The sequence below is a fragment of the Triturus cristatus genome, chromosome 8 (genome assembly GCF_964204655.1).
Source record: "Triturus cristatus chromosome 8, aTriCri1.1, whole genome shotgun sequence".
NCBI lineage: Eukaryota > Metazoa > Chordata > Amphibia > Caudata > Salamandridae > Triturus > Triturus cristatus.
In genome coordinates, this window is record NC_140591.1 from 198,065,910 (window position 1) to 198,079,702 (window position 13,793).

The window sequence follows — 13,793 nt, forward strand, 5'->3', positions numbered from 1 at the left end:
TTAGCAACAAGCATTGAAAAAGCCAATAGCTGATCCATCTACAGCCTTTTGCTATTGGCTTTGTCAGTACTTTTTAGGTAGGGAAGACTGTTATAAATGTCGTCTTCCTTTACCTTGTAGTTCCACGTTCCTTTGATTTAAAGAAAAAGTAGAGTGCTCTTTAGACCCATCACAGTTCAATAAATGGAGGAGAAGAGTATTAAACCAAATGAATCTGCACGCATCAGCTGTTTGGTTCTGTTCCAAATATCGTGTATGTCATGAAAAAGCAGATGCAGCTAGCATGCAGTGGTCCTGGTTTTTAATTTTGGCCCCAGACTCATGCAAATCCAGTGTGTGGACGTAGGCCTAGACCAGTCCCTTGACAAGGATGTTGTCCTGGAGCTCTCTTGGTCCTGGTGGGCCGCATCAAGCGTGCTCATATTTGTCTAACAGTGTTTTGCATGCCCATTCATGTGTTTAGCATTTAGAGCAGTGGTATCATCGAACTGTGTTTTGTGAATTAGTAATTGTGACCAGATCTTTTTACCTGTGTCACCGGAGTGGAGGCCTGAAGGCTCACTCTGTTAATGTTATAGTTCTGTGCAGTAACGCAGATCCTAATGCGAACATCCTGAATGAATCGTACGCCTGTGAGTGTATGTGGCCTGTGTGGTACTTGCGTTGTGTATATGAGTGCACCATTCTAATCTAGGCCTGAGGGTTCTATTTTGGAAGCCCCTCACCTGTTTCTTTGTACAAAATGGAGGTGACGCTGTTTCCGGGACAGTGAAAGTGTATTGTTGATATTAATGAAGCAGGAGGGAGGAGATCTAGACACTGAAGTGGGGAAAGAGAAGACAAGTCTCCTTTCGAATTTCGGGATATTGCTGAGAGGAGCTGCTGATTAGTCTCCCAGTAGCACTGCCATCTGATAGATGGTGGGGGTGAAGGGTGGTAGTGCAGTCTCCGTTTTTAAGATGAATGGGAAACTCTTTTGTATCTTCCCTGATCACTGTTCAGTGCAGCTGTTGAGATCCAGGTGCAGAAAGGTCATACCTCTTTGTGCCTATGTTTTGGTATTCCATGCTGAAGACTGTCCTGCAGAGAGGAGCTTCACTGTACCCAAAGGCTGTGTCTAGAGAACAGCCTGGAAAGGAAACATGAAGGAAGAACCACCCCAAACTGGTTTTGAAAGTGCTGAGAATCCATATCTCCCATCTGCTTTAACTGTATAAAAGTGAGAGCCACTGACAAGACGGAGGTCCTCATCCTTGGCTCCACCCCCTCCGCCTGGGACGACTCCTGGTGGCCGGCCACGCTGGGAGCTGCCCCGACTCCCACTGACCACGCACGCAACCTGGGGTTCATCCTGGACTCATCACTTTCAATGACCCAGCAAGTCAACGCCGTCTCCTCCTCCTGTTTCAAAACCCTCCGCATGCTTCGCAAGATCTACAGATGGATCCCCACCGGAACCAGAAGGATGGTCACTCAGGCCCTCGTTAGCAGCAGGCTGGACTACGGAAACGCTCTCTATGCAGGAACCCAGCCAAACTAGAGAAAAGAGTTCAACGAATACAGAACGCCTCCGCACGCCTCATCCTCGACATCTCCCGCCACAGCCACATCACTGCCCACCTGAGAGACCAGCACTGGCTCCCCGTCAACAAGAGGATCACCTTCAAGTTCCTCACCCACGCTCACAAAGCACTCCACAACGCCGGACCAACATACCTCAACAAACGACTCACCTTCTACACCCCGAACCGCCAGCTTCGTTCCACTGGCCTCGCCCTCGCCGCCATTCCACGCATGCACCGAACGACTTCCGGCGGCAGATCGTTCTCCCACCTCGCCGCCAAGACATGGAACACCCTCCCCATCCACCTGCGACAAACCCAGGACCTGCTGACCTTCAGGAGACTTCTCAAGACCTGGCTGTTCGAGCAGTAGCAGTACCTCCCCCCGCCTTCAGCGCCTTGAGACCCTCACGGGTGAGTAGTGTGCTCTACAAATGTTTGATTGACTGATTGATTGTATTAAAGTACTTTTCTTTTAAAAAGTATAGCACTGGTTTGAACAATACAGTATTGCACCACTGGTAGATTGTTGAGTTCTGAGCTTGAAGCACCCCCACACACCCTCCCTGAGAAGCGGGACTGCTCGCCATCATTGCCACTGACAGCCCAGGGCTGAAGGGGTTATACTGTCCAGTTTTGCAGAGCTATAGTAGGACTGACCCACCATATCTAAGGCAAACGGCCCGGCCCCCATGGTTGAGTTCCAGCAGCCCCTGCCTGCCCTGTGGCCGGGTTCCTGCAGCCCCTGCCTGCCCCGTGGCCCCACGAGCAGGGTCTGACAGCTTGCATTTCACCCACTGCGTCGAATCCATCATGGCCAAGGATAGGCGTGCATCATTCACCCTTATCTCCGCAGCCTGCGTAAGGAGCCTGATAGCGGCGCTGGTCTCAGAAATAGCGAACATTCCTGCACGTCCTTCCATGTCAGGGTTGTGCAGTGCCTGCTCACAGCACAGGCACATTGGTCCTTATTTGCTAAGCTTGTAATCTTGTGAATAAGATCCCACAATCATGTAAGATTTGATAGATTTGTCACAGAATTATTTCCTTCCCTATTGGCTTATCTTCTCCAGATGACACAGAAGTCATTTGCCTGTGTACATGATATTTCAAGTGATTGCAAAGGTACATTGATGAAATGTCTCTGTCTGGTGGAACAGTGATAAAAATATAAAGGAGGACGCATGGCGTCTTTTCAGTGATGTAAATAAATGTTGTGCCTGGTGGCGTTGTGAGATTTGTTGTAGCAATGGTGTTGATTGTATCGCTGTATGATAGCTTGCTGCTGTAGAAGCATAGTTAAAGAGAAATGGAAGTGGGAAAGCTTGTTTGAAGAAATTAAACAAGACACCAGAGGCACAGCAGGATTGTACTTGTGGTATGCATAATATGGTCATTAAAAGCACCATTATCACTTTGGTCGCTAGTCATAGTCACATCTTCTCATCAAGTGTCAAGCTTCGCTACATTTACAGGTGAACCAAAATTACACATTGAAATAGGTTGCGCACCATTCAATTATATGTATATTTATGGCTTTCAAATTTAAGCCCTATTTTGTTTTAGTCAAAAAGGAAAAGCAAGCAAAATCATTTCATTGGTTTATAATGTTCTCAAATGTTGAGTACATATAGTCTTCAGAATACTCTTGTTACATTACCCATGCTTCCTGTCACCACGCATCTGCTATTAGCCAGCATGAGATTCACTCTATGGACTTTCTCAAGGCTATGTTGTATAATAGAATAGTTAATCACGCCAGACTTGGAGGTTACTTTGTCTGTAAACAGGCTGGCCTTCAAAAAGTATATTCAAACTAATGCTTCAAGGTTTAGCTTATCAGAATAAATGATTTGGTATTGCTTGGGTATAGGTTATAAACTTCAAGGTCTTTGTGTAGTGTAAGGAATGGATTCCTTAAGTACAGGTGGAAGGAGTAGGTGCTCGTTCACATAGAGTTAGCATTTGTCCAAGACGGTTAAAGGTTGTCTGGAGGTTTCGGAGGTGGTGAGTCACATTCATGCTGCCCAAATGTACTTTGAAAGGTTTTATTATCCCTTAGATTTTCTTTCTGATTTTAACATAGTACTGGTGTGAGATGTCGGCCATCTTTGATCTGACCTCCATATGGAGTTGAGAGTCATCCACTGTCCTGAAGACTATGACAAAGACACAGAGGGAAGTGCGATGGGAGAAGGGGAATTAGATGTGGCTGGATTGCATACCACATCCCAGGTGCCAGTCCTGTAGTGCAGAGCAGGATACTGCCCCAGCATTATTCATGCTCCTGGGCTGTTATGTAATGCAGTATAATCCGATGAAGAGCATGTATGCTCAAATGGTCACATGTTGCTACATATGAAAGGTTTGTGGTGGCATGCGGACTACAGTCAGAGGGCTGTTACTAGATCTTGACTCCAAAGGTTCCAGTTCTTCATCAGTGTGAAATAAATGATCTTAATGAAACTTTCAAAAACCTCTAGAGTCACATATTGGTCACCCTCGAAGCGTTCTCAGCTGGTACTGGTATCCTCTGGAATAGCTGGTACTGGTAGGCTCGGGAATAGCTCATACTGGTATCCTCCGGAATAGCTGGTACTGGTATCCTCTGGAATAGCTGGTACTGGTATCCTCTGGAATAGCTGGTACTGGTATCCTCTGGAATAGCTGGTACTGGTATCCTCTGGAATAGCTGGTACTGGTAGGCTCGGGAATAGCTCGTACTGGTATCCTCTGGAATAGCTTGCACTGGTATCCTCTGGAATAGCTGGTGCTGGTACTGGTATCTTCTGGAATCGCTCAAACTGATATCCTGGAATAGCTGGTACTGGTATCCTCCGGGATAGCTGGTACTGGTATCCTCTGGAATAGCTGGTACTGGTATCCTCTGGAATAGCTGGTATCCTCTGGGATAGCTGGGACTGGTATCCTCTGGGATAGCTGGGACTGGTATCCTCTGGAATAGCTGGTACTGGTATCCTTTGGGATAATGCTGTATTTCATTGTGCTGGTTTTCTAGCATATTTTTAAGGGCACTTACCTGAAGAGGACCAAACGGAAGCAGAACGTTCATCACTCTGAGCCACTAGTTATGCATGGATGTTTGCTGTGCCCTCTCGCCCCCTTTAACGTGCCTGGAACCTGGCACCAGTAAGTGATTTAAATTTGCACAAATAGTAGATGATGGTTCTATATGTTCTGCAAACTTTGACAGAATACTTAGTACAACTTTAGCAGCACAGTTAGTACATGAGTATATGTATTTGTGGGCGTATTTTTTTCTAGTTGATACCCCTCAGTAAGTCCAGTCAGCGGCAGCTCCTCCGCAATGGTGGAGGAGCATCGCCCCACTGCCTGGCCCAGAGCCAGCAAATGAAAAATAAAACAATGTTCTAACATTGTTTTATTTTTTACATTTGCCGGCTCTGATCCAGCCCTATTGGGATGGGCGTGGGCGAGGAATGTGAGGGGGAGGAGGAGTGTTATGTGCACTTCCTAAGTGCGCATATGTGTTTGGCCAGCTGTCTCAGGCCGGCCAAAATACACAAGCGCACTTAGGTTTCTCCAGCTCGGCTGCATTGAACAGCTGGTCTGGAGAAACCCCACAGACTCCCTGGTCTGAGTGGAGAATCTTTCCTGCCTGCTCAGGCCAATCCCTGCTCTGCTCTGCTACATGGCGATTGGATGGGAGTCTGCCCCAGGGGCTGCTGGGAGAAGGAAGAGAAGAGGAGGCGCGACGCGGGAGGCTGCTAGGGCTTCAGGTAATTTCTTTTTTTTGTTTTAATATATTACTAACCCCCCTCCCCCGCACAATCCCCACCCCTCACCCCGCAACCCCTCTTATGGTCCCTGCCCCGCCCCACCACCCTTTGTTTGTGGCGGTCCCACTGAGTCTACTCAAAAATAAATAAAACCATCACATATTAAATTGAATAACGGTATGATCCATATTCTGTGTGTGCCAAGCATCACACACATGATGGCTGTTTTGGGTGGGGGTCTTGAATCAATAAACCCACGTTAGTATCTTTTTCTCTGATTGCTATGTTTCAGAGCAGAGAGAAACTTGAGTGCAAGTTCAGAAAATCATACATGGAGTGTATTGCAAGGAAGACAGTACTGAGAGGACAACACCAAACCCCTAGTATTTATTTATCTTTTTTATTTATTTAGAGAGTTTTATAAAGCACAAACATGACCCAAAGATATCTGAGTGCTGTACAAAGAGGAACATTAACCTGTAACATAACACATAGTAAGTATCTTGCAAGGAAAACAAAACATTTGATGTGTCGCCCATGATCGCTCTACTGGAGGTGCAACAGTGAAGTTAATGAATAGCTGTGTCTCGGCTGGAGGGTCCCACGGGTGTCAGGTGGTCCAGAGGTCAACCCTGGTCCAGATCCTTCCGGTAGGAATCTGTTTAGTAAAATCCTTTAAGAGGCCTGGGGACCTCTCGGGGTCCGGGACTGCTTAGAAAATTAAATCATATTAACAGATTAATAAAGTGTTTGTGAATGTGAAAGAATTTGAAATTGGAGGCTATAAATTAAGTATATTAATTGGTCAACCTATAATTAAACAGAGTGCGCTGAAGCAGAAATGTATCAGGGAGTACATTAACCTAAAAAACATACACGGTTCTGTCTCCTGTATGCATATTTTTAAAAGTTTTTATTATAAAATTATGGTTCAGTACATTCACGAAATGCTTATTTCGTATTAGTACATAATAAAATTACATAAGTTCAAAAAAAATGTACACATTATCCTGATTCAATAAAATATGCACATACACAAATTCAACTATAGTGTCAATTCATATAAAGGCATAAGAATTATTTTTTCTTTTGCATATAGATCTCTACCACATAAAAAATCTAAAACTTTTATTCAAGTTCTTCATGTACTCATTGTAATTGAACTAGTGTCGATGCAGCGTTTTGACGGATTATCAAATCAGTCTCCGCCTTCTTCAGGACGAATTAAAAAATACAAGTTTTCTTAAAACACATTTAAAAACAGTTGTTAATCTGGGAAACAGAAACAAATAAAACATCTAATTAGATACATGTCATGACTTCATATACTGCTCTGTTCAGTGCACACTAGTGTCTTAGTGGGTTGATACTCAATATATAAATTATCCACAATATCTATCTTCAGTCTTATATATGCTAAAAACAGAGGTACCCATATAGAGAATCCTCTGCGTGAATTAAATTTAGAAAAGCTCCAATCTTCCTGTTAAAATTAAAAACAATTTTTTTTGTGAATTACCTAAATATGTTATCATTTGTTAGATGAATGGTTGTTTTTATATTTATGTGTATTGTTTTGTGGTTCCAATCATCTAAATCGCTACGGCTAAGGCCCCCGGATTCCAAAAATGATTCAGCGGTGGTTCCTAGATTCCAGTTATGAATAAGTGGGGGTCCATAGAAGTGAAAGGTTAAGAACAGCGGCTTTAGACCTTTTTATTGAAAGCTATGATTGATGAGTTTGACCGTGTTATCTGCCACAAGATAGTTCCATATCCTCTGGGCAGATCCGGAGAAGGCATGGGTGTAGGTCTTCTCTTTTTTGAATCTCAAATGTTCCAGCAGTAGCGAACAAGCACTCCGTAGGGAGCGCCTGCCTTCTGAAATCGTGAGCTTTTGTTATAGGTACACGGGTATATCATAATGCAGGGCTTTGGCAGGCACGCTGTCTTCAGATGGATCCTTGCTTGAATGGGAGCCAGTGGAGGAACTTGAGAGAGGGTGTGATATGGTCTTGTTTCTGTTCTCAGTCTTGCTGTAGCATTGAGGGTCCCCTTGTTGGGACTTTCGTGATTTTTGTAAACTTTAAGGTCACACTGCAATAGTTTTCTCCAGATACGACTAGGGCTTGAACTGCGATCTTGAAGTATGGTTTCACCCTTGAGGAGGTTAAGTTGCAGAAGCGCACAGTGTGTGGATGAACTGATGTGTGCTTGCATGCTCAAGTTTTTATCCAGGGACAGCCATGGGATTTTGATGATTCAATGGTGACAGGTTTGCAATAGAGGACTTCTAGGTTGTTGATCCATTCTTGAATGAGGGGCAAGTTGTGAGGTGAGTAGATGAGTAGGATTCCTCTTTTCAGAGAATTCAGTTTGACGTGGTATTTTGACAGGGATAACCCACAATCTCAACCTCCCCCCCCCCCCCCCCCCTCCCCTACCCCTCCCAAACAAATGTGGTTTAGGAACAAGATCTCCCAGTCGAGAACTTGAGCTGGACGAATCGCAAACGCAGAACGATCTGCACAAAGCGCCAAGATGCTATCTAATTGGCAAATGCTGTGCTATCCAAATGCTCAGTACCATGACATAACATAAACAAGCATTGCCAAATCTATTGTGCATGGTCTTGGAAAGCTGATTTGATGGCTAATTGTTCAAAATGTTTATGGGAAGCATATGCCACCAAATTAAAATTACAGACTCTGTGCAATGTGGATTAAAAAGCAGAGGAGGCACTATCACAGCAGTAACTGATGCATCCCAGGCATGTCAAAAATACTGAAGGCCTTGCAGTGTAGTAATGCAAAATAAGAGAGGTGTAATACAAAATGGCATGAAGGCGCCCTGAGTATGGGTTAAAGAACAGCCTAGAAGCCAGAAGCATTCTTTTGCAGGTTTATGTAGAGCTGACTAGACCCAAATGGCTGTCAGTGGACTTTGCAAAAGAACAGAAGCAATGCACATGCACTTTTAGGTTTGTTAATCTACATTTTCTAAGGATTATGCGGATGATGAAGCAAGAAAGGCAGTTCATCGTTCAAGATTATACAGCAAACCTGGAGGCCAAAGCTTTGTGATGCAGAAATCCAGACATTATAGCCTGCCTCTTCACCAAGCGGGAACTGTCTTAACACTTTGGAGCACCGACTGTCTGCAGGCTCACTTTCCATTCATTGTATTGTATTGTAATTGCATTTATATAGCGCTTACTACCCCTGAGGGGGCGTTGAAGCACTATTTTCTGCGAGTAGCACGTTACTCCGGAACCCATAAAGGATTAGTGTTGAATTAGTATAGTGAAATATGAAAGTAATTTGAGTGGTGGATAGGTTAGTCAGTTATTTGGAATCAGAAGGATAGCGGAGGGATAAAAGAAGGAAAAAGGTTTGCATTTATATAGCGCTTGTTACCCCTGAGGGGGTGTTGAAGCACTATTTTCTGCGAGTAGCACACTACTCCGGAACTCATAAAGGATTAGTGGTGAATTAGCATAGTGAAATATGAGTGTCATTTGAGTGGTGGATTATTTGGATTGAGAAGGATAGCGGAGGGATAGAAGAGGGAAAAAGGTTTCCATCTATATAGCGCTTGTTACCCCTGATGGGGTGTTGAAGCACTTTTTTTGGCGAGTAGCGCGCTACTCCGGAACCCATAAAGGAATTAGTGGTGAATTAGTATAGTGAAATATGAAAGTAATTTGAGTGGTGGATATGATTGAGAATAAATGAATATTTTCAAAGAATTTCACTTTGTAAAGAGGATTTTGGAACCTCATGTATATATTGACATATTTAATGTTTCATGCTGCTTGGGAAGAGGAAATCCGTAAATAGGTCCAGCGGAGTCTCATCCCCGATGCTCAACAGTTTCAGGCCGACCTATGCTCTATATTGATGGAAGGTAGAAAATATTCAGCCTTCCTTGTTGAGTCAGAGATTGGAAGGCACCAAATCAAGGTTGGAGGAGAGGCTGCTGTCTGCAAAGGCCAATGATGAGGATAGTTAGGTGCAATAGCTAGAGGAGGAAAGCTTGTTTGAAAGGTTAGTCGGATAGTTAGTTTAAGTTAGCTGGCAGCCATTTTTCCTTCCAACATGGCCACCACACTTAAATTCAGGTATTCCAGAGTCAGACAAATTTAACCATAGTTTGGTAGTCTAGTCATTGACATTATCCAAAGCAGGACATGGCAACCTCCATGGAATTCGGGTGATCCAAGAAACTATGTTGCTCTGTCCCTTCCTGAACTGGCGGCATCTTACTAAACGCAACTATCCAGTGCCCATGAGTCTCAGGGCTGGCACGAAGAGGCAGCATCTCGAGCAGCATCTCTTGCCTCACAGACTGATCACCAGGACCGCTCCACATCCAGAGACATTGTGAAATGTGGTAACGGAGTGCCACTGGAGCCATTAGTAACCAGGAGCTTTTGGACAGCATATACCGTTAGCAAAGGCATAGAAGCCTGCAGTATCTGGGAAACCTCCACTAGACGACTGGTGTACCTTTACGCCTCCATCCCACACGGAACCTCAATGTCGCTCTGAGACCCAAAAAAGTGTGTCAGCATGCAGCCCCCGTCGTCCAGTTGCCAGCAGTTCGATGACGGGGGGCTGCAGGGGCATGTGAGACTCTATACTGGGAATACATCAATTTCTAAAACCTCATAAAAGACCACATCAAGAAGGAAGCAGAATTTCTGATGTGCAATTTATGGGGCAAGAAGGGTATAAGTGCAGCGTAGCAGTTTCATGCGGCCTGGCATGAGCACTCATATTCATGGGGATATTTATTTAGGCCTTTTAATGTTTTAGCATTGTTTCACTTTAGCACCACTGTGCAATATAAATTACAGTGGAACTATAAAGGGTAGGTAGGGCAAACCTGTCAAGGTACCTTCACTGATTATTTCAAGGCAAAAATAATGGGCATAGCAATGGTTCTTGTTTCAGTGCGCATTGATGAAAGAATGGTCTGTTTGTGCCCTTTGATAAAAATGAATGCATCGCCTTGTTGGAACATGAGGCATAATCCCTCTCCCGCTCCCTGAACTACAGATTCTGTTTGAGCAAGGCTTTGATAGAGAGGCTCTCTCTTACCACAATGTCTCTGTGTGTGTGCCATGCTGAAAGAAAGTCACATTTTGATACAGGCTCCATGGAGAAGCATTGCTGTCAGTGGTGAGCCACGGCCCCATAAATTTTATTTTATAAACCTTACCACTACTACAAGAACAGACACAGCAGATTTCCCTGCATCTCTTTGATTGCCACAGGTGGATCTCTGACTTTTCCTTGCAATGGCGCTGCCTGTGCTGTACTTGTACAATGTGTATTAGTGAAGTTTGGTAGCAATTTTCCTCTGTTTAGGAGCTAGAAAATTTGCTTTATTAGTGGTTACTACTACGGGTGGTCGGAACTTGCGGAGTTTCACTCCGCAGAATTCCGTGAAGTTATAAGAAAATTCTGGGAGATTCAACGGAGTTCCACGAATGGGCAGAAATAGGCACGTTGCGCATGCTGATTTTTAGTGCTGGAAGCTCGTTCCGTGCTGAAAAATCAGCACAAACGGCACTTTGTGTTGATTTTGCTGCCACTCGAGTGGCAGCTTTCCAATCGCAAACAGTTGCGACAATCCGCTTTGGAAAATTCTTGCCGGGTGCCCTCCTAGTGACCAAAAATTATGCTAGGGGAAGCCAAATATCGCTCAACAACTTACCGTTAGCGAGCCTTGCGCATGAAAAAAGTCTGCCATGTGGCAGTTGGCGGAATTCGGCCGGAACTCTGCATTACATGCGTAACACGGAGTGGCCAAAACTATGCCAGACGACTCGCCCATTTCTCCACCTAAGTGAAAACATTTAAGAAGAGACTACCAGTTTCTCTATTTATGAGTTCTGTTGAATTCTAAGCAGGTCACCTTATTTGGGGGGGGGGGGGGGGTGATCGATAATTAATGACAGACTAGGTTTTCTCCACTGATAGCAATACAGCCACTATGAGCATTGGATCTTGCACATTGCCAGTTGTGGCATCTCTGTCCCCCATCTTGACGTGCAAGAGGAGATTGGTGCCCCTGTTTGGGAGTGCGCTGAATGGTGTGGCCCAGCAAGCTGGGGGCAGAGCTTCACAGGGATATGATTTATCTTAGAAGCGCAGGCTGCCTAGTTATTGCCTGTACAGGGTGAACGGCTGCACTGAAAAATGAAAGCACCCCCTCAAGGCTTGTTGAGGGTTTACAGCTCCAAGCTGAACCCTAACGAATGTAGCCACCCATTCACAAAGGCATTTTGGAGAATGTAAAATAGAGCTCCTGCACTAGCCTTTTATGCACTCTTATGTGCCAATTGTGATTTGGACAAACACATTTAAATTCTGAAGCAAATGGGAATACTCCGAGAATATTCCTATACAATTCGTATAAATCGCTTTGCTTCTTTACTATTTACGCCTTGAAAATGTTATGACTTCAGTCACACTGGTATGTAAGAGTACGCAAAAGAGAACTCCTGCAGCACTACTTGTTGTGAATGATCGTGTGAATCAGTCCCATAAGCACGCAACTAGTGGGTCTGTGATCCTGAGCTTCTTGTCGAGAATCATCTCACAGCATGTGGAATGTGGAGTTGGTAGGGAATTAGACGTTTTGTGTCCGAGTCACCAAGGCATCTAACAGTACGTAAAAAGAGTACTGCTGGAGTACTACTGCTGGTACTCATAATTGATTTTTTGAATTGGTTCCATAAGCATGCAACCAGCGGATCTGTGGTCTTGTCCTTCTTCCTGCAGTTTGTTTTGCATCGTGTGCATAAGGGAGTTGTACCATTCTTGGCGAGTCACAAAGGCCTCTAGGAGTACATAAATAGTACTGCTGTAGTACCACTTCAGGTACTCACAATTGATTTTGAGATTGGTTCCATGACATGTAACCAGTTGGTGTGTGGTCCTGTCTTTCTTGCAACGATTCGTTTTGCAGTGTGGCATGAGGGAGACATCTCGTGGCCAAGTCAGAAAGACATGTAAGGGTACATAAAAGAGTACTCCTCTAGTACTACTTAGTTCCCGTACTGATGACTAATTTTGTAAGATGGTCCATAAACAGACAACCAGTGGGTCTGTGGTTTCATACTTCTCGCTGCGATTTGTTTTGTAATGTGTGCATTAGGGAGTTGGGCATTTCGTGGCCGAGTCACAAAAGCCTCTAAGAGTATATGAAAGAGTACTCCTGTAGTACTACTTCTGGTACTCATAATTGACTTTGTGATTGGTTCCATAAGCACACAACCAGTGGGTCTGTGGTCCTGTCCTTGCAATGACTCATTTTGTAACGCCTGCATTAGGGATTTGGGAGCATATCAGCAACGAGGCGATATAAAATGATCGCCGCTTTTGCGTCCGTTTTCGGGTGAAAAGCGGAGATAATTTTATCACCTAATCAGCAAGGTCACGCTATCGCGTGAAACCTTGCATTAGCGCCCGGATTCTTAACGCTCAGCTTTGCATCTCTAATGAGATGCAAAGTGGGCGTTCCTGACCTGACATGACAGGAGAAATGTCGCTAAGCGACATTTCTCCTATCATCAAGCCCCACGCTATGAAGCATAGCGGCAAGAAAAGTAGCGATAACCCCTGTTATTGCTACTTTCCTTACGCCTGCTCCAGGACTGACTTAGCCATGATATCCTATGGAAGGTGGATATCATGGCTAAGTATGTGAGGCCCTATCATCAAGCTAACGCCAATCTTCGTGAGATTATCGCTGGGTTTCCAGCAGTTAGCGCTAGGATTTTTATCGCTTTTGAGATCAGCGTTGCTAATAGCACGCTATCTCAGCGATAAAAATCCACGTTAGCCGGCGATAATTATCCTAGCGCTAAGTGCGCTTAGCGATAATTATCGCCGGTTGTTGCTGATATGCCTCTTGGACCTTTTGTGGCAGAGTCACAAAGGCATCTACAAGAGCTTAGAAGAGTACTGCTCTAGTACCATTTCCTGTGCTCATAACTCATTTTGCGAATCGCTCCCCCTCGATCCCTCCACTATCCTTTTATACCCAAATAACAGACTCACTTGTCCATTGCTCAAATGAATTTAATGTGTCCCTATACTAATTCACCAAAAATCCTTTTGGGGTTCCAGAGTTGTGTGCTACTCGCCGAAAAGCGCTTCGACGCCTCGTCTGAGGTAGTAATACAGTTTACATTTACAATGAACAGGCAGCCAGGGGGTCTGCGGTCTCCTGCCGCGAATCCTTTTGCAGTCTGTGCATTATTACAGGCAAACAACGTAATTTACTGTCGCAAACGCTGGAAAGTTTAAACGGTGGAGAGACAGGTTCTACGCCGCTCGCTATAACCCTATTAGTGCGCTTGTTTTCTCTCGCCGTCCAGTTAAATGGGTCGCCAGTTGTTCAGCAGGGGTGTGGACGGGGAGCCGCCTCGGTTTCCAGCGTCTCGCAGTGACCCGACG

At 44.7% G+C, this 13,793-nt stretch overlaps 1 protein-coding gene across 1 annotated transcript in view; it reads left to right on the top strand.

Moving 5' to 3' along the window:
* The window catches only part of RCAN1 (regulator of calcineurin 1), a 311,716-nt gene that overhangs the window by 277,835 nt on the left and 20,088 nt on the right, over positions 1-13,793 (top strand). The window lies entirely within an intron of this gene.